This window comes from Coregonus lavaretus, assembly GCF_964263955.1.
Source record: "Coregonus lavaretus genome assembly, chromosome: 35".
In the NCBI taxonomy this organism is placed as follows: Eukaryota; Metazoa; Chordata; class Actinopteri; order Salmoniformes; family Salmonidae; genus Coregonus; species Coregonus lavaretus.
In genome coordinates, this window is record NC_140022.1 from 4,334,601 (window position 1) to 4,356,706 (window position 22,106).

The following is a 22,106-nucleotide window of genomic DNA, read 5'->3' on the forward strand; positions in this document are numbered from 1 at the left end:
AGATTTCTGTGTTGGTACCACTCCTCTTTTAATGGTAAAAACCTCCTATGGAAGCTTAAACGTTGACCTGTAACAACATCCTATCCCCCATAGGGTAAGAATATACTCTATCATCACAAACCCACCAAATATCTCTAAAATTCCCATAGTCACATTGTCAGTCAAAAGCTAATCTTTTAACCATCAAAGTCCTGCTCTTCTTACTACCTGATATATAAAAAGTAACCTATTATTTGTCATTACTACCCTTAAGGTCATACTTATCCAAAGTTATCATCTAACATCCCAATCTGATCTTCCCATAAACACACCCTTTACCTCATATGTTTTATTAGAACAAAAACAACTTTTAGCCCTCAATATTTCACCTGAATACTTCAGGGTACCGTTGTTACCTGATTTTCCTTTCCCATTTAACAATTCCCATAGGGTAATCCATTTACCCAAGAACACTTAAACCCTACTGGTCTGACAACTACATTATTTTATCTGTCAATGACTGTTGCCGATACCACAGCCATGACAAAGCATAACCCTGACCCACACCTGCCAGAGGCCGCGCGACCGTCTAACACGTCTTGGGCTGGCATCCCCAACAGACATCAACCCTCAAGATTCCTCACTGATTCTTACAGAATGAGTTAATCTATCTCTAATTTTCACAACAGAGGAACGAGCAGCACTGATCAGATGCCCCCCCCCCTCCGTCATCAAAATCAAAAGACCCCATCCTGCAGCTTCCATGATGAATCTATATTCTCCATTTCAGATTAATCTATATTGTTTCTATCTGCTCTCCTATTTTAATCCTATTCGTACTATAACCTCCTGAGTCCCTCTTGCTACCTCTTTAATTTCAGAACAGTTGTTGTCGGTATCATACTCCTATATTTGCTATTGCCATAGTATCATTAATCCCTTCCAAAGTTACCCTTAAAGTAGTTGATTTAGCTGCTGTATCAACCCTAATTACTTCTAGTGCAAAAGTTCCCATTCCCATTATCCTCTATGTCTTATCTACTGTTGGAGTGACTACTGTCCATTCAGTTCTACTCCTCCTGAACTCCCTCAATGACTGTGGAGGCTACCACAGACCTCAACTCTTCCATTATAAGCGTCACCTTACAAATTACATAGCCCTTTAACCAATAATTCTTAACCAAAACAAATTTTAATGCTTTCACTAGATAAGTACACATATTCTCCCTAATTATCTCTCTCTCTCTCTCTGTGAAAGAAACGTCATCATCCTAAATGGCATATTATAATTATTATTCTCCTAACCCTAATAACAGTATTTTCCCCCTATAATTGATGCTGGACCCCTATAAACAACCTAGTTCTCCCAAAGCTCTGAACTCTTTACTTGTACTTCCATCCATCCCCACTAGTGTCACTTTTTCCCCCTTTCAGTTCTACCTCTAAACTTTAAACCTTCTGATTATACAAAATACACCTATAATGACCTTGATCTCCCTACTGTACAGTGTCATTCACCATTGTTCTCTCTCTTACTACTAGCTTTGAAACTTAGCTTACTGTCTCAGAGTTCCTTCACCCCTAGTTCTCCTAACTTATTTTAATCTAATCTTTTCTCTCATAACATTTAAAACCTTTTCCCCTGATTTATTGACAAAATCTCTTACCACCAAATTTTTGGAATATGTGATTGGGAAAGTTCCCCACCTGCTTCTGACTCATTACACACAGACTTGGCAAAACCGACTAAACACCTTTAGCCTAACCTCAAATCTCTTTGTGTCAGGATGTAACCCAGAATAACAGTCACTCTATTAAGTTTATTTTCCCAGACAGATTGTCTAACAGGTAATCTAATACATTATCATCCTTCCTATGATATTATCTTTTAAGCAAATGATTCCCAAAAAACCCTACTTCTTAAAATATTCTACCAGACAGTCAGTCGTCTAGTGTGCCTCTGATTGAACACTTCAATTTACACCATGCATCTCTTCCCACAATGTCATTGGTATATTGTCTCTTTTAATTCCTATTTGACTTCTATAGCAGAGCTCAATTGATTCCTTAAGAGTATTTAAACTGTTTTACTACTTCCAATCCCTATCCTAACCTAATTAGTTTATTTCACAGAGTGATATGTTTAACCTCTTTAGGCTGAACCCAGATAAGTTTTTCCCCTATTCACTATCACTTCTAATGGTCAGTTGTTTTTACTTCAATTGTTGGCTATTTTCTCTTCTTCTCTAATCGATGCTCTCAGCTGATACCCCCCTTCCGGATATTCTAGACACTCTAGAATATTTAGTGTTCACCTGAAGCACAAGAGATCTTCACTTGCTCCTTGATCTTCCTCTGTTTCTTCTTCTCCAATTCTGTGTCTGTCCAGAAACTGACAGTGGATATGGATAACCTGGTACCCCCCTTGGCTGGTACAATTGCACTTGACATTGTCCAGTTGAAGCTGTAACAGTGATTGTTGATTTGGTTCACTCTGATTCTTCATAACCAACACTTCTTTTCTTCTTCTCCACCACCAGTTATAAGTTGTATTTGATTGAGTTTTCTTCGTCCGGTTCTTCTCGTTGTGGACCTATCAGTATTCTTCAAAAGCTTATATTTTAAGTTCTGTCCTCGAAATATCGTCTTCCATCATCTTCTTACTTTTCTTCAGCATCTTTGCCTCAATGTATTCTTCTTCTCCTCCAATTCTTGGGATTAAAAATGTTCTCCGCAGGTTTTCTCCTTGTCTCTTCTGTATCTTCAGCGTCTCGAGCTGTTCCTCTAGCTCCCTTACCTCTCCCAAAGTCGTCTCTTCCTCCAGGCCTGATACGCCTCGGTCTATATCTCCTATTTTTTCTTTGCCAGTCATTGTAGGATAAAATCCTCTTGAACATAAAGCACCTTTAATCTCCAAATCTTCATCGCTTTCTTCATCAGAACTCGAATCTCTTGTCTCCTTCGTTTCTCTCTTGCCAACTTCCTTCTGATCACAGAGTCATATCCACCCATGCATAACCTCTTCATCATCACTCATCTTCATCATCACTCATCTTCTTTAACTTCCCAGACATCTCGGTTTTTCTTCCTTCTGGAGGTTTGGATTCATCTTTATCGTTGTTTCTGCTTGTATTCGTCTTCATCTCTGATGCCATAATCACCATGCTAGATGATCACTGAAAGCTTCCTTCTCGTAAGGTGGGTGTCTTTCTGCTGAATCCGTATGTGAGAAAGGTGTACTAACTTCTGCCATTAGTCTCTCCTAACACTACTCTAACCCTACTTTGATTAAAAAATGACTATTTTAATCAATTTTCCCCTATATCAAGCCTTTTATATTCCTTTATTGTGAACTATTTTAGACTATATAAGTTATATAGGCTTCCCCCCTGTAATTCTTAATATAACCTAAACAAATCCATTAACCATCCTGAATAATTAACCCCAATTCCTATTCCTATGTCACCAATATCAATTAGTGTTGAGTATATTACCACAACCCATCAAATGCAAGTAAATTAGTCAACTTCAAAGCAATCCCAAAAACAAAGCCTCTAACCCTTCAATACTACAATCCCCATAAACCCCCTTGCTCTATAGGCCCTTGCACTATAAGCACCTAATTATCTTAAATTTAAAGAATAATGTCAGTCCTTGATTCCCAACCCAACTGTAATTAAACCCCAGTGATGCACATAGCCCCCAAAATGCAATTTTTAATGAATCAGTTTGCCAAGCTTATGCGAAATGGTCATAACATCACATATCCTGTTAGGGAAAGATTTTGTAACCATAATCAGTACCAAAACCTTTTTGACTTGATCCTCTGCCACGTGACGTGATCACTTCCTGTATCTCCTCGGTCCCCCTCTCTCCTGTCTCTCATGACAAGGGACAAAGACACAAGAACAGCGTTTAGTAGTTAATGTCATCACTGAGTATTTCCAACCATTCAATATTCCTTCGTTCTACATTCGCTCTAAGACTTTAACTCAGGACTAATTATAGATCGCCCAAAAACATTTTGCTTTTAATCCGTCATTTAATTATTTAATTCAATCTATTATAATCCGTTATCCTATATTTAATTTATAAATTCAATAGGCTACAAAACAAGTTTCATCTTTAACCAATCGCAGTTTAAACTAGAATCATCGTGTTAAAATCTCTTTATGCGTATTTGTTCCGTCGTCTGTGTTCCTCTGTCTCCCCCTGCAGTTTAACCAATGTGTTGTTTTGCAGAATCCCACGCATGCGCAAATATCATTTTAACCTCATGCTTGAGTTGCAGCATCCCATCGTGGTGCCGTCTAGTGCCGTAAAACAAAACGTTCCCTAATCTCGTGCCATAAACTCCCCTTTCTGTAGTGTAGTGTCGCAAAATTAAACGCATGCGCACAACCATTCAAAAATACATTTTCCCCGTAAAAGAATGATTCTCTACTCTCTCTCCCCAAACAAAAAGAATAACAGCTGTAACTTCCCATTTCCCCCTTCTAGTCAAACAACATTTAACAGCGCTCACAAAACATACAACCTGACTTCAGGGACGGCCTGTTCAATAGGGCGATATGGGCGACGCACTGCCAAACGGGAAAAGGAAGGGATTTTTTTTCTAATCAATTATATCACGGCAACAGTAGTTATCAGTGTTGTAATCTATACGTCTGATCTGCCACAGTGCCACACTGCCACTAAATGTCGAATCAGGCTAAAGTCGTGCTTCAAATGGCTCCACCCCCTTTTGGGGCGATTTCAGTCAGATTGAAAATCGCCCAGAACTTCTGTCATAGACTCCCATGTAAAATCTATTTTTTTCAAATTTCAGAGCCTTCAATACAATCTCAATGGGTGTCTGTGGGCTTGCACTTACGCGCTTTCGTCATACGTTACGTAACCATGAACGTAACTGAGAAAAGAGTGGATTGTTTGAAAGAAATTCCTTTTTGTCGGCGAACAAATGAAGATAAATTGGCAACGAAACAATTAGGACCTCCCAGACCAAATTTAATAATTCAACAGGTTTCTACTAAAGGCGGAAAGTCCTACACCCGAGGATTTTCCAAAAATTGGTACGAACGAAAAAAGACATTGCCACTCACTCAACTGGATGACGAGGGATACAGGCTAGCTGTCCGCCGCCACAACGATGAGGTTAGTGTTGATAATCACAAGTTTACTGGATGTGGATATGGTGTAATAAAGGCAGTTTATTCAGAGGTAAATATATCTGGAATCGCGTTCACGGACCCGTTCGTCAAACTCTTAGGGAGCTATAAATTAAGCCCCATTACTTACCATATCAGATAAGAGAAATTGCTGCAGCTACATATATTTTACATCCTGGCCCTACATAGTTCACTATTTGCATCACTTACCAAAATATTACATGTGGTCATATATGCTTGGAAAGTGGAGATGCCATAGAACGTCAAAAAAGTAAACATTGCTGGAGACACATTGCCGTTTTGGAGAAGACATCGCGTTTGCTAGCGAAGAGATTTGTTGTGGCAAATGAACTTGGGCTGGGAATTGCCAGGAACCTCACGATAAGATATATGCATCAGCATTGCGAGTCTCATGATTCTATACGTATTGCGATTCGATACTGTGATTTTATTGCGCACCATATGTCTGTTGCAGAGGGATCAGAAAGCCATGAGAACGAGTTTTGATCAGTCATGGAAATAAAAGTGCTGAAAACAAATTGGCTCCCAATGTGAAAAGATTGAGAACAAGCTATGAAGGAACAATAATGGTGTTTTGGTGCAGGTACAGCCAACTAGCGCTAAAATATTGCGATATTGTCAATACAGTATATCGTAAAGTATCACTATGTAACTCGATTTCTTTCACCCCAATCCCTCAAATTAACGGTAAATAACTGAATTGTTTGCCCCACATTTAGCTAAGATGATTAGCTAGCCAGCTAAAATGTTTTAGTTAGTTAGCAGTCGCATCTACAATAGTTTACTGTCAATAACATGTCTCCAAAAATGACGTGGTGTCTCCAATTGTGTTGACATTTTACAATTGCAATGCGCATCCATGAGTATCCACTTTCTGTAGCTCAGCTGGTAGAGCATGGTGCTTGTAACGCCAAGGTAGTGGGTTCGATCCCCGGGACCACCCATACACAAAAATGTATGCACGCATGACTGTAAGTCGCTTTGGATAAAAGCGTCTGCTAAATGGCATATTATTATTATTATTATTATTATTATTATTATTATTATTATCTGAAGAGAGCCCCGAAACATTGTGTGCAGACATTTTATGCAATAAATGAAGTAGGTTCAATCTAGTAGTTCTGATCTTCTGATTGGTCCTGATGAGTTGGGCGAGGTCCCCTGCAGGCTACTGTCACTGTTGCATTGGCTCTGAGTCGGGTTCTCTGTCTTCAAATGTTCAGCCTAAGAGAGGGGATTTTTGTGTGTGTGTGTGTGTGTGTGTGTGTGTTTAACAGTGATGATGTGTGTGTGTGTGTGTGTGTTTAACAGTGATGATGTGTGTGTGTGTGTGTTTGTGTGTGTGTGTGTCCTCAGAGCAAGAACTCGTGAGTTGGAAGAACTGAGAGGCCTATGGCGTGGGTGTTGTCCTTGGCCACCTGCTGACAAGGCTGACAAGATAGGACCCTTTTGTCCATTGTTATTGGATAGGAACAGAACTTATAACCAGCTCCTGACCTAAATAGATCTTAGCACAACATTTTACTCAACATATCATATTCCATATTCACTATAACAAATATATTTACTACGACATTAGCAAGAACCGCCACATCCTCAGCCGGCTAATCCAGTGTGTGAAGTTTTGCGGAGTGTTTGAGTTAGCTTTGCGAGGCAAAGATGAAACTGAGGGCTCCACCAACCCTGGTAAGCCAACACTTTTGAGATCAGTCAATAAATGCTTCTGGTATTGACTTATATGCTGCCCCTGTCTTCATGTTGTTGCTGGACATATCTTTTTTTAAATGTGTGTAGGTCACCTAAATCATCAGAAAAATTGCCCCTCCTGAGAATTTTTTCAGGAGCCGCCACTGCCTGACTTACAGACAGTGACAAGTTTAAGAGACTTTAATCCATCGCAATGGAATCTCTAAGGATATCCGTTAGCATGTAGCATGCAACACAATTAGCATTAGCATTAGCATTTAGCTTAGCCCAAGGTACACTGCGACACAAAACACAGTTAGCATTTAGCCTTAAGCATTAACATTAGCATTTAGCCACGATGTACCACGTGGCCTGAAACAACCCAGCCTTAGCTTCAGCCTCTAGCCAACTGCGGCCTACTAGCTATACAAATGAACACCCCGCACCGCGGCCCAATCATTGTCCATGATTATCAATATCTCCGTCTAACTTTGTGTTGCCGTAAGTTCTGGATAATCATAGAGAGGTTACCCCAAGCATTATAGTTCGTCAACCATACGATGAGTATATAACATACATATAATTCGTCCAGCTTAATAATTCCCAGAATTAACCATACACCACATAACGCGTTGCAAGGATTTTATGGCCCATTCCTAAAGAATCGCCTCGATTCGAGGGCTTTTCCAGATCCCCCGGTGCCCTAATTATGCAGACGTCTTCCAACCTTTATTCTCTACTAATCCATTGTCACCCGTTACCAATGAATTATACACGTTCAATACTTAAATCCTACCGTTTAATGCTCTACATTCCAATTAACTGCCGTTTTTGATGGAATAAATTTTAGCAGACTCCAGTCGACCAGCAATAACACCACCGAGGCCAGGTCGAAATGGAACATCCGTTCAGTGTACACAAGTCATATCCAATCTAACAAACTCCGAAGCGGTAAGAACACACTCACCCTTTTTCGGCCATGCTTCAGAGAGAGTTAGGCCGGCGGTTGACTGAAACAAGGAAGAGACGCAAAACCAGCCCCACGTTGGGCGCCATTATGTCGTATATGATGAATGGTGGTCATTATTGCCGTCAACAAAAAGTTCGCTATGCTGCATCGTGTTAGAGGCTTTTATTAAAATCCCGAATTTACAGCATAGATACAGACTCGCGATGTCCGGAGAACGGCTCCCAGATTGCTATGGCCGTTCTGCCGTCTCATCGTTTACCCCCTATTTATAAACAATGCAAAAAGAGGAGTGACTCCCCTCTTCTGGCCAATCACCAGTCTCCCCTGGGGCATCACCCTCCCAACGCTACATTTGAACTAAGATCATAAAACAACATTCTTTGTTCCTCCAAAACATTTAACAAAGGCATAATCTTCAGATACGATACTAGGCTCACACAACTAACATACTAGTTGAATGTACTTTAGCATATGTCATAAATTAACAATTTCTCAATTTTATCCTAAACACAGAATAGAGAGGATGTGGAGAGATGTTTATGAACATGCCCTGGACCTCTTCTATCAGATCTTTACTTCATTGGAAGATCAGGAGACACTGAATCCAGACAATGAAGTCCATCTTTTCGCTCTGCACCGGATTTTCCTTCCACTGGTTCAGCAAAGCCTCGACTCTTTTCGAGATGCTTGGAACTTCCACGGTCTTAGAACTGAAAGGAATCAGTCACCACAGCAACTCTGGAGAAGTTACAGAGAGCAAGGCCCTGAGGAGGATCCTACTGAGGTTAACAATGAACTTTAAACACTTTCTTAAAATTGTTTCCCCAAAGGAATTATGGGAGAAAAAAATGGTGCTAAATGTGATACTTTAAATGAAACATTTACTATAGATTATTGTCTCTTTAAAATCTCCCGAGCTTTTAAAGATCAACCTGTGAGCTGTAGTTTCTACAGTGCATACTATGCAAAGCTGTATTATTTTAAAAAACTGAATAAGTAACATTTCATTTCTCACTGCCTTGGTGACCAAAAATAACAATCTTGTGTAAGGACATGTCAAACTAGTTTTAAGTACAAGACTGATTATGCTTGTCATCCATTCAGGTTCCTGAAGAATATGGGATCGATTGGAACGGACCTCACTGCCTTCATCGAGGCACTGTGTCAGTCCCCGAGGTTCAGCTGGCCCGTGAGCTCTCAGATGAAGAGGTTGCAATTTTGCCAGCTCCAGGAGTTTCTGTTACTGATGCACTTAGACTATATGTAGAGACTGTGGAAGTGTTATCAAGAATCTTAGACTGATGTCCAACCCATGTTTTTATTTGTTGTGTTAGAACAAGCAAGGAAAAACTGAAAGTTTACTTTCCTTTTAAAAGAAAGGAAAAAAAGCTGTTTCTTTGAAGCTTCCTGTCTCATTATGGTCCACAGAATGACTAACATGAATGCTGTACTGTTAGCACTGAAGGTGCAGAACAGTTTGATTTTAGTAAATGGAAGAAAAAAAAGTCAACTACTGCACAGTGTGTTAATGTTTTCAAAGACACTGAACTTGTGTCAATTCATCTGAACTGTGTATGCATTGACATTAGGGCTGGGCAATATGGAGAAAATCAAATATCACATTTTTGACCTAACACCTTGATGTCGATATTGCAACGATATTGTAAGGTTGACAATTGGTGCATTCACAAAATATCTTCCACATTTAGATTTCGGATAAATAACTATCATATTGTGGATATAATGACTAAGTGGTAAAAGGCAAATAATAGAACAGCTAGAACAGTCTGGTAAGTTCAGAAAATGACATCACTTTACTGTAATGCAGCCTTTGAAACCAGGAAAAGACTAAACTTACCATGTAACGATATTACACTTCTTCAAAATCTAATGGTGCTTTTTATTAACTTTTCAGTTACACACAATCTTATAGCAACACTATTGTGATGACACAAACCACTGTCTGTTTCTTTGCGATCCAACTCCTCGTTGACAATCACTGCCGGTACTACTGCACTCTCAGCTGATGTTTCAGGCCTCACTGGAACACTGTCACTGACTAGGGCTGTCTCACTATCATTTTCTTCACTTTGGCCTCCCTCTTGTTCTCTTTCTGATTCCTGCATGGGTGTCCTTGAAGTTAACACAATTGAAATGATGGTCATACTCGCTTATTTGTGTGCACAACAATAAGAGAGACATATTCCCAAAGAAAATAAATTATGCTACCCTTGCATTGCTTTAAGAAGTACATACCCATTGCAGCTCAATCTGTGCAGCTTCATCTCTGAAAAGGGAACTTCCTTCTGACAAGTGATGCAGGGGATGACTGGACCAGAGGCAGGACGTGAGCTCTCCTAACAACAACAACAAATGGCTTTTAATTAATGATTAAAAGTCACCAGTAATCTTTGTTTTGATTATGTATTAAACTAAGTCTCTGTAAATGTATGTACACAATCTAAGGGTAGATCCTGTTGAAGTGGACGTATGTAGATTGTAGCCTGTCCAATCATCGTCGATGGATCTTTCAGATAGGCAAGGGTGTATCCAGTGCTGGGACACTGAAGCAACGCAAGATTTCGACTGCGAGTAGATCCTACAAGTTTTAGAAATTCAAAGCCTCCCCCTTGTTGGAGCTTCGGAAACACTTCCATCAGTTTATTTGTTATAACCATGGGATCGTGGTCATTCCCTGGAGAAAAAAACAAAACAAAATCATAACTCACCTCACCTTAAATTAAGCAAATAAGCCTGTGATAACTATTATTGACACTATGAACACCAATTAAGTTTGAGTCACTATAAAAAGAAATGCAAATAATTTCAACAAGCCACAGACAGTACAAACTTTTTTTACTTTTGGTAAATGCCTAGTTTCGCACTGACCTGAAAATGTTACTTTTTGCTCTCCAAGTCCTGAAGTAAGAAGTTCAGCTTTAAACAGTACGCTTGGAATTTTATCCGCATTGTGGTCAGCCAAACAACAGACAGTGTGTGTGTAGCTTCTTCGGCTAACTTGGACTTGTGCTGGTCGTCTCGTCATATTCCTTCTGGCTCCAATGTTATATGGCGCAAAGAGCCTTGCTACCTCCGCTGCAACACAGAAAAACGTAACAGCTCAATGGTCACCAGTCAGCTAAAACAGCCTCTACTTCTATCTTGGGATGCTCAAGCCAGCTAACACCATTTAGCCGATTAGCGAACTAGCTAGGTTTATGCTTCCCCCCCCATTAACAATAAACGTGTCACGCACGAAGCATCATAATACCGCATGCAAATACATGTTCGAGTCGATCTAATTTAACCTACACGTGTGTCCCGAATCATTAAATAGTAGCACACCTGGCTAACATGAAATTACTTAGCTTACCTTGGACAGGTGTACGTGATTGAGCGGCCGGTATCTGCTGTGACTGAGCTGCCGGAGTCACCGGTGCCGCGGGAGCCGTTGGACTTCTGCTCAGAGCTTCCTCAATCAAATTCGCTGCTTCTCTCAGCAGCTCCGGGCAACTTTTAGACATTTTGTCCTGCACCTCACACAGCGTCTCAACATTGGGGCTAGCAGGACCGAGTCTTCTCTTGATTTTTAGCCGTTGCAATGAAAGTTCTGTTTAACCGTGTAACTAAACCAACGTAGAGGTGAATAGCGCCACCCAGTGTATTGGAATGTGTTCAGTAGCTCTGCATCAATCCATTATCCGGAATTGATTTGTCTTGGCTTGATGCAGAGGGTAACCAATCAGGCGTTAGGTTCCGCCTACCAACTTTTGATGGGTCAGTTTGACAGTTTTAAGTAATTCAGGAAGCACTCCAACGCAGGACCATGAAATGTAAATGTAAATAGTGAAATTATTATATATGTATTTTACATAAAATGAATCGGTATTTGAATTAATTAATGACACATTTAATAACACATTTATGTATTTAATTCTAATTTTAATTAATTAATGACACATTTAAGTAATTATTTAATGGTGTATTTATTTATTTAATTGTGGCACTTTTAGTCCTCCATAATCGATACACTTGGCTACTCATTCATGCAGCGTCAGTGGAAGTAGAGAGAAGCGCGTTGTATGTTTTGTAATAGTGTTGAATTCAACGTATATATTACCTCAACCATAAAAACAGCATCTCTTTGCTGTATTATTTGACAGTCTCTCTCTGGTCATGGTTTTAAAAGTTATGAAATCTCACGTAGGCTAGTATCAATCTTTGCTGTGGCGGGTGTCTTGGAAGCTGTGGGTAGGCACGGTGATTTGAGTAATCCGCTCCACGGGGTAGGCTGAGTTTGTCTTTTCAGACAAGAAATGGTTCAAAATTGGAATACTTTGCGGAAAACCTTAACAAAAATTACATGCCATCCTAAAACTGGTTATAACTCCAGTTCTGTTTGTGATATTAATATTCTAACACCGATAGTGTGTTATATAGACTTATTTAGGAAAAGTGAAGGACAGAGTGGGGCATGACTTAAAACATAGCAGAGTAATACAAAATAAATAAAACATGAGCAGTCAAAATGACTGCTTTAGCAGTTCTAGTGTTAAGGGCTACATTCAATCTGTAAAGTTGTTTCTGTTGTGTATGCTATTGCCCCGACGGTTGACCAGGCTCTATCTGAACTACAGTCTGCCTTCATTGTAATACAGAACAACTTTATTGACCTGAAATTAGTACTGAATGCATGTAAAACTAAGGATATGTTGTTCCCTAGAGCACATAAAAATAAGTCTGATTTAAGCACATTGTCACACCCTGGCTCTGGGGACTCTAATATGTTGAGCCAGGGTGTGTAGAGTCTATGTGTTTTGTTCTATGTTCTCATTTCTAGTCTTGTATTTCTATGTTGGCCAGTGTGGTTCTCAATCAGAGGCAACGTGTATCAGCTGTTGCTTGTTGTCTCTGATTGGGAGCCATACTTAAGCAGCCAGTTTTCCCACAGTGTTTGTGGGATCTTGTTCCGTGTTGGTTTACGTGTGTTAACCAAGGACTTCACGTTATCGTTTGTTGTTTTGTTCGTGTGATACTTAATAAAGTACAGTATGTTTGCAAATAACGCTGCGCGTTGGTCCTCCTCCTTCGACGATCGTGACAGAAGATCCCACCATAACAGGACCAAGCAGCGTGTCCAGGAGCAGACAGCCTGGACATGGGAGGAGATATTGGACGGGAAAGGTCCTGGACCTGGGAGGAAGTCCAGGCCGGGATGGATCGCCGTCCGTGGGAGGAGACGGTGGAGGCGCGCCGGAGAGAGGAGCAACGGCGTCAACAGTGTCTTCGTCGGACGGACGAGAGGCAACCCCAAAAATTGTTTAGGGGGGGCACACGGCATGGGCGACGGGGCAGCAGGAGGCAGCTACAGGGCGTATTGGGAGGTTAGGTGAGGAGGCCACCAGGTTAAGGGGGCTATTGGTAAGGAGAGAGCAGGAGTTAGTGGGTCAGAGGGAGGAGTTACTGGAGGCGATAAGGGAGAAGGAGAGAGTAGAGGCAAGGCGAGAGGAACTGAGTAGGCAGCTGAGGGAGCGGAGGGTTATGAAGAAACCCAGTCCCGCTCCTCACACCAAGCAAGTGGTGTGTGTCACCAGTCCGGTCCGGCCCGTTCCTGCTCCCCGCACTAAGTTAGTAGTGCGTGTTCCCAGTCCGGCCCGACCCGTTCCTGCTCCCCGTGCTAAGTTAGTAGTGCGTGTTCCCAGCCCGGCCCGGCCTGTTCCTGCCCCTCGCACCAAGCCTACGGTGCGCGTCGCCAGCCCGGCCCGGCCTGTTCCAGCTCCACGCACCAAGCCAGGGGTGCGCGTCGTCAGCCCGGTCCGGCCTGTTCCTGCCCCTCGCACCAAGCCTAAGGTGTGCGTCGCCAGCCCGGCCCGGCCTGTTCCTGCCCCTCGCACCAAGCCTACGGTGCGCGTCGCCAGCCCGGCCCGGCCTGTTCCAGCTCCACGCACCAAGCCAGGGGTGCGGGTCGTCAGCCCGGTCCGGCCTGTTCCTGCTCCCCGCACCAAGCCAATGGTGCGCGTCGTCAGCCCGGTCCGGCCCGTTCCTGCTCCCCGCACCAAGCCAGGGGCGCGCATCGTCAGCCCGGTCCGGCCCGTTCCTGCTCCACGCACCAAGCCAGGAGTGCGCGTCGTCAGCCCGGTCCGGCCCGTTCCTGCTCCACGCACCAAGCCAGGGGTGCGCGTCGTCAGCCCGGTCCGGCCTGTTCCTGCCCCTCGCACCAAGCCTAAGGTGTGCGTCGCCAGCCCGGCCCGGCCTGTTCCTGCCCCTCGCACCAAGCCTACGGTCCGGCACAACCCGTGCCTGGGTCACCGGTACCTGGTCAGGTCACTATAAGATTACCGCTGGCTAATCGGATTTCTTAGATTACTGTCTGCAGTAATGTAGCAGGTGTAAAAGAAATCTACAGCGAGGTTGATACTGTGATATTTCAAAACGTTTAAAACCATGACTAGAGAGAGACTGTCAACAAATACTGCAAGGAGCTGCTGTTTTTATGAATGAGTTCATGTTTAAGGTTTTACTCAGCACTGTCAACACTTTGTATTGAACACTTTTATAAACCATAAAATGTGCATTCTTCCTTTTTCCACTCAGCGCTACAACAAGCATTGCAGCAGTAATGAATGAGTAGGAACGTGTATATATAGGCTTGTGTTGTTATTATTAGCAGCTTGGGCCTTTTTTAATATCGAGGAATATTTAACTTTCTCTGTTCATATGAGTAACAAATGCATTTGTGCACAAGGCAGAAATAATGCAGTGTGACTCAAGTTTCGCCATCAGCTGGAAGATGTGTCCCTTTTTGGTCAGTGTCAGTGGAGGAAAGGGAGAGCAGAGGGATGTTGAGAGGCGTACCCGCAGTTTTCTACTGTCTCCCTCCGCTGAGACTGACCATCAGATGCAGGCACCATCAGCCCAGTACAATGCAAATAATAAGCAAATTATTTAACTGTATGCTGACTCAGCTGTGCCTCAAAAGTAATACAACAAAGGCTCTATTACTGGTGGGATCATATAGCCTACATCAAATGTTGAAATATAAAAACATGTAAGTCATGTTTACAAAAAATCTGAGCGGTAGATCTATCAACGTTTCCCTTTACTGTGGCAATTGTGATCTAATCAACACAATATTAGCCACTTTCAATGCGACATACCGAAACAAAACGAACTATGCAAGAGATTTTGTTGTAGGCAGAAAGCATCGGAGTAGGATTCTATTCAGGAGATTGAAAAGATTTGGCATGGGTCCACAGATCCTCAAAAAGTTATACAGCTGCACCATCGAGAGCGTCCTGACTGGTTGCATCACCGCCTGGTATGGCAACTGCTCGGCCTCCGACCGCAAGGCACTACAGAGGGTAGTGCGTACGGCCCAGTACATCACTGGGGCCAAGCTTCCTGCCATCCAGGACCTCTATACCAGGCGGTGTCAGAGGAAGGCCCTCAAAATTGTCAAAGACTCCAGCCACCCTAGTCATAGACTGTTCTCTCTGCTACCGCACGGCAAGCGGTACCGGAGCGCCAAGTCTAGGTCCAAAAGGCTTCTCAACAGCTTCTACCCCCAAGCCATAAGACTCCTGAACAGCTAATCATGGCTACCCGGACTATTTGCACTGCCCCCCCACCCCCACCCCATCTTTTTACGCTGCTGCTAATCTGTAAATTATTTATGCATAGTCACTTTAACTCTACCCACATGTACATATTACCTCAACTACCTCAACTAAATAAATAAATGCATTGTTGGTTAAGGGCTGTAAGTAAGCATTTCATGGTAATGTCTACACCTGTTGTATTCGGCGCATGTGGCAAATAACATTTGATTTGATTTGATTTGACAGGCTCGACTCAGCACGCGCTCTACACACACGGGAGCGGCATAAACAATGAGAGCTGCAGTAGGCCTATATGCAAATAGACCATTGCCATATATGGATCTGTGACAGCGTGAGCGGTTGATGTAGATGTGCTTGTTTTGAGATCAGAGCGAGAGCGGCATGTAGCCTGGTGCATATTTTGTTCACATCCTTTGCTAGATAGTTACTTATTAGTCCAGTTATAGATCATTTATAGTCAGCAATAGGGGAGTGATTCCTTCTTACAAGAGAACAATGCCTACTTGGCCACTGTTAAAACTGTAACTTAAAGCGGTTACAGCCTCAGTGTTTACAGTAAACGTGCGCTGGAAGTTGCACAGAATTTTCACAACTTTCAAGTTTGCGCTCAGCAGACCTGAAATTTGCTCACTACCAAATTAGAGGGAACATTGATAATATCTAACATAAACCTGTTCAAATGTAATATACCAATGCTTTCATTTTCAATAGATTTAATTAAATGTAATACATTTAATATTCATCATAATTTTGATAGGCTATTTTAATAGCCTTACATTAAAATATACATTTTAACCTGAATGCAATAGGCCTATTCATGAAATGTTTTAATCATAAAGTGCAAGTATGCATTCAATTCCATTTGGGGAATACAAATTAAAAACGATTGAAATCAACTACAATTTCTCTTGGCAAAACATTAAGATCAAGACAACTTTTGCCCACAATTAATTCATGATTTCTGACAATTAATCACAATTAAATTATTTAATCCAATAAAAAATGTGTACCCACCCTGAATACCAGCCTGGTCTCATAGACTAGAGGTAACATAGTAAATGTAAATCCGGGACACTCAAATTAGTATGATATGTTACGTTTGGTATGGTTACATAAGACAGAAGGTTACTTAAGGCAATAACAAAAGTAGGGTGGTTGGTTGAGGTGGATGGGTAGGCATATAACGCGAATGTCTAGCAACCCAAAGGTTGCGAGTTTGAATCTCATCATGTACAACTTTAGCGTTTTAGCTAATTAGCAACTTTAACTACTTACTACCTTTTAGTTACTTTGCAAATACTTAGCTTTTTTTTTTTTTTGTCATTTAGCAGGCGCTCTTATCCAGAGCGACTTACAGTTAGTGAGTGCATACATTTTTCATACTGTTAGCTAACCCTTCCCCTAACGTTAACCTTAACCCATTAACCTAACTCATAAACTTAACCCTAACCTTAACCCTAAGTCCTAGCCTAGCTAACGTTAGCCAGCTAGCTAACATTAGGCACCTAGCTAGAATTCGTAGCATATCATACGTTTAGAAAATTTGTAACATTTATTACATTTTGCAGATACGTAACGTATTGTACATTTAGCTAAATCTGAACATATAATACGAATTGTAATTCGTAACATATCATACGAAATGGGTGATGGATATCCACAATTTAATACATACAGTACGAAACGGAACATATCATTCTAATTGAGTGTTTTGGTTATATACGTACAGAATAATACGAAATGCTCTGAGACCAGGTTGTGAATACCCCTCCTTTTGATATTGACCCTATGACAAATATGAACTTACTTTAAGCTCTTTCTCTCTGTTGTGATGTCGTGAGGCTTCTTGTGTAAATTCAACCGATGATCTGTAGTAGTCTGTAGTGCTGCACAGTATGTCCCACTTCCGTGTTAGGGCGACAACATGAATGATGAGCATCTACTGTGGGACAGCCTTTTGTGTCACAGCAAGTGAAAGCAAAGGTTCGGTTCAACATGGTCTGCCTTGATTGAAAGTCATACGCCCCTCCCTCCCCAAAGCAGGTGGCCACACCTCTGAAGATAGCTTGAGATAAATATTTAGGTACAAACCTGCCTGAATAAGTTATCATGTGGTCCTCTGTAGCTCAGCTGGTAGAGCACGGCGCTTGTAACGCCAGGGTAGTGGGTTTGATCCCCGGGACCACCCATACACAAAAAAAATGTATGCACGCATGACTGTAAGTCGCTTTGGATAAAAGCGTCTGCTAAATGGCATATTATTATTATTATCATGTCACTCCTTGCCATACTGAACAGAGTGGATCCTGATTCCACACCGACAAACCACACTAAAATAACTCACTTGAACTAACCCATGACAACTCTACTACTACTACTACTACTACTACTACTACCACCTTTATTGCTGCTGTTACTACCACTACAACTATTACTATCATTTCACAACCATAAATACTTCAATACTAGCTAGCACACACATTTTCTTTAGGAAATGTCATTTTCCAGTATTATTAGATGTGCTTGCTGAAAGCAAGAACAACTACTAGAATCCAACATACTTATTATTATTTGCCTTCCACTGGAACCAGTAGCGCCAAAACCGTAGAAACTACTAACACCATGTCGTGCCTTTCATTATTGTGATGACTATTATTTATCGAATAATTACCTACTATGTTTCATTGTTACTAGATTAAAGTAATCATGTAACAATTAACTCATTAGGAATTTGGGGCACCACGGGAAAAGTTGTTTAATGAGTTAACTCTAAAGATTTAATTAACTCTAAAGATATCGCTTATCATTTAACAGTCATTTATTAATCATTTACCTCATATCAGTCTCATTCTGAAAGTCATAGGGTTTCAGTCTGTCATGAACCCTGCATCCTGAGTCGGTTCCTGCCTGTGTTGTCATTTTCTGCTCGGAATCTCCAGTTTCCTGAGGGTTCTGGAACGCTCCCTGCCTGGTTGCCGGGCGACGCTGCTAGGCGGGAGCTCTCCTGATTAACCGCACCTGCATCCCATCAGCGATCTGCACACCTGGTCCTGATCATCACCCTTTTTAAGCTCTGACCTGACATCCATTCCCTGCCGGATCGTTAGCCATGAACAGTATGTTTATCAGTGTATCAGCCTTAGAGCTTCTAGCGTTAGTTTTGTTGTTTTGCACCTTGTTGGCTTGCTGTGTACTTACCTCCGTTTTGTTCTATCTGCAGTCACTCACCCGGAACCTTCACCCAACCCCTGCCTGGTGGTCGGCGGCTGCCGAGCCATTATTGGACCTGCCACTGCACCCCCACCAACTCATCTCCGCCGCCCGCTCTGTTCCCTGGATTATTCAGCATCGCTTTTGAATCTGTTAAATAAACACTCACCTTCGTTTCAACTCACCTTGTCCTGGTCTGCTTCTGGGTTCTGGCTTTGTAACCCGTGACAGAACGATCCGGCCAGTAATGAACCCAGCGGACCTGGACTCTGTTCGCCATGCCATTACCCATCAGGAGAAGATGTTGGGACAACATAGCACGGCACTACAGGAGATAGCGTTGTCAGTTCGGAACCTTTCCACCAGTCTGACGAAGATCCAGGCCCAGCTCAGTTTGCCGGTGGAGAATCCACTACCGGTTTCACCCATCTCGCCTGCCGCTTCTGGAGCTGTGTCCTTCCGTGAGCCCAAGGTTCCGACGCCGGATAAATATGAGGGGGAGCTGGGAAAATGCCGTTCTTTCCTTATGCAGTGTGGCTTAGTGTTCGATCTACAGCCCAACTCTTATGCCACAGACAAGGCTAGGGTAGCCTTTGTTATTGAGTTGCTGCGTGGTCGAGCGCTGGAGTGGGCTTCAGCCGTTTGGGAACGACAGGACACCTGCATGGCTTCATACCAGGAGTTCACGGCCGAGATGAGGAAGCTATTCGACCATTCCGTCCGAGGTATGGACGCAGCTAGGCGCCTGTTTTCGCTTCGCCAAGGAACTCGCAGCGTTGCCGACTTCGTGATCGAGTTCAGGACGTTGGCTGTGGAGAGTGGGTGGAATGAGGAGTCTCTGCAAGCGGCCTTTTACCAGGGCCTGTCGGAGCAGCTCAAGGATGAGTTGATCTCCTATCCGGAGCCTAGTGACCTGGACAGCTTGGTAGCCTTGTCTATTCGGGTGGATAACCGAGTTCGAGAGCGAAGGAGGGAGAAGCAATGGGGCCCGTCCAATCGATCAGCTTCTCAGTTCCCAGTCGGGTCGGGGGGTGGACCAGAATACGTCGATCATTGTCCACCACACAGGATTAGTGGAGAGGTCCTGCCTCCCGATTCTGAACCCATGCAAGTGGGGCGGCACGGGTTAACCAAGGAGGAGCGCCAACATAGACGTAAGACCAACTGCTGCCTCTACTGTGGTAGTTCGGGACATTACATCTCCACTTGTTCCCGGCGGTCGTCAAACTGCTCGGCTCGCTAAAGTTGGGAGGACTTTTAGCGAGCCAGTTTCAACCTCTCAATACCTCTGTCAGACCCCGTTTCCCGGCTACCCTCATGAACAGGAATCAGAGCTTAGCGATTAACGCTTTTGTCGATTCAGGTGCCGATGGAAGCTTTTTTGATGCCGAAGTGGTGGAACAGCTGGGGCTTTCCAAGGAGCAATTACCGGAAGCCATTGAAGCTACCACTCTGAACGGCAGTAGTCTGGCACGTATCACGATGAGGACTGAACCGGTTAAGATGCTGTTGTCAGGGAATCATTCTGAGGTGATCTCATTCTTCATTCTGCCTTCTTCCCATGTTCCTCTGGTCCTTGGATACCCCTGGCTGAAAGAACACAATCCCACGTTCGATTGGGTGACTGGCAAGGTAACTAGTTGGAGCCTTGATTGTCATGCTAACTGTCTCAAGACTGCCTGTTCCCATTCGGTTCCCAGTCCGGTGATTGAGGCTAAACCCCCAGATTTGTCCCTGGTTCCCGAGACATATCACGATTTGGGGGAAGTGTTTAGTAAGCAGAGGGCTCTGTCACTCCCTCCCCACCGACCATATGATTGTGCCATCAACCTGTTCCCTGGAGCTGTCTATCCCAAGGGACGGTTATACAGTATCTCCCGACCTGAACGTGAGGCTTTGGAGACCTACATCAAGGAGTCCCTAGCTGCTGGTCTCATTCGTCCCTCGTCATCACCCCTAGGGGCAGGATTCTTTTTTGTGGGTAAGAAGGATGGCTCTCTTCGCCCGTGTATTGATTATCGGGGGTTGAATGATATCACGGTTAAGAACAAGTATCCCCTGCCCTTGATGAGCTCTGCCTTCGACTCCTTACAGGGTGCTACTGTGTTCACCAAGCTAGACCTACGCAATGCGTATCACCTGGTCCGGATCAGAGAGGGGGACGAGTGGTTGACGGGTTTCAATACACCGATGGGTCACTTCGAGTATCAGGTGATGCCGTTTGGACTGACCAATGCTCCAGCTGTATTCCAGAGTATGGTGAATGACGTCCTGAGAGATATGATCGGTCTCTTTGTGTTTGTTTACCTGGATGACATTCTGATCTTCTCGAAGGAACCTTCCAACCACGTCCAGCATGTCAGGCAGGTTCTGCAGCGATTGTTGGAGAATCGCCTGTTCGTGAAGGCAGAGAAGTGCGAATTTCACGCCCACACTACATCCTTCCTCGGGTACATCATCTCCAGGGGAGAGATTAGGATGGACCAGGAGAAGGTTAGGGCGGTTCTGGAATGGGCCCAGCCCGGTACGAGATTGCAGCTCCAGAGGTTTCTGGGGTTTGCGAATTTCTACCGCAGATTCATCCGGGATTACAGCCGTGTGGCCGCTCCATTAACTGCCCTGACTTCCAGTACCAGGACCTTCAATTGGAATCCGGAGGCGGATCGAGCGTTCCTGGATTTGAAGAGGCGATTTACCAACGCACCGATTCTCTCTCAACCTGACACGGCCCGTCAGTTCGTCGTTGAAGTGGATGCGTCTGATGTGGGGGTTGGCGCCATCCTGTCCCAGCGATGCTCCACTGACGGTAAACTCCATCCCTGCGCCTACTACTCTCGTCGTCTTTCGTCTGCGGAGAGGAACTACGATGTGGGTAACCGGGAGCTTCTTGCGGTGAAGCTTGCCTTGGAGGAGTGGCGCCACTGGTTGGAGGGGGCGGAGCAACCGTTTATTGTCTGGACTGACCACAAGAATCTTGCTTACGTGCAATCGGCTAGACGTCTCAACTCCCGTCAGGCCAGGTGGTCTTTGTTTTTCGGACCCTTTAATTTTTCCCTGACGTTCCGACCTGGATCTAAGAACGGCAAGGCGGACGCCTTGTCCCGGATGTTCTCCAAGACGGAGGAGAGTGGGGCCAAGACCGAGACGATTCTTCCCCGGAACTGTGTCGTGGGAGCAGTTATGTGGAAGATTGAGGAGGAGGTTATGGCGGCCCTTCGGACGCAGCCCGGTCCCGGTAACGGTCCATCCGGTCGGTTGTTTGTGCCTGAGTCGGTTCGTTCTGCTGTCCTCCAATGGTCCCACGCCAGCAAGATGGCTTGTCACCCTGGCGTGGCTCGGACGATGGCGTTACTTCGCAGACAATTTTGGTGGCCTGCCATGGGAGAGGATACTCGGAGGTTTGTTGCTGCCTGTCCAGTGTGTGCGCAGAATAAGAGTGCCAATCGGCCCAGC

The 22,106-nt window shown here is 43.7% G+C and overlaps 1 protein-coding gene across 1 annotated transcript in view; it reads right to left on the minus strand.

The window, feature by feature from the left end:
* Positions 1 to 17,409, minus strand: part of LOC311109470 (beta-1,4-galactosyltransferase galt-1-like) — a 29,731-nt gene extending 12,322 nt beyond the window's left edge. Inside the window, exon 1 of the mRNA XM_084152387.1 lies at positions 17,196 to 17,409. The gene's annotated coding sequence lies outside the window, so the exon portion shown is untranslated. The remainder of the gene's footprint in view (positions 1 to 17,195) is intronic.
* Between the last annotated feature and the right edge of the window lie 4,697 nt (positions 17,410 to 22,106).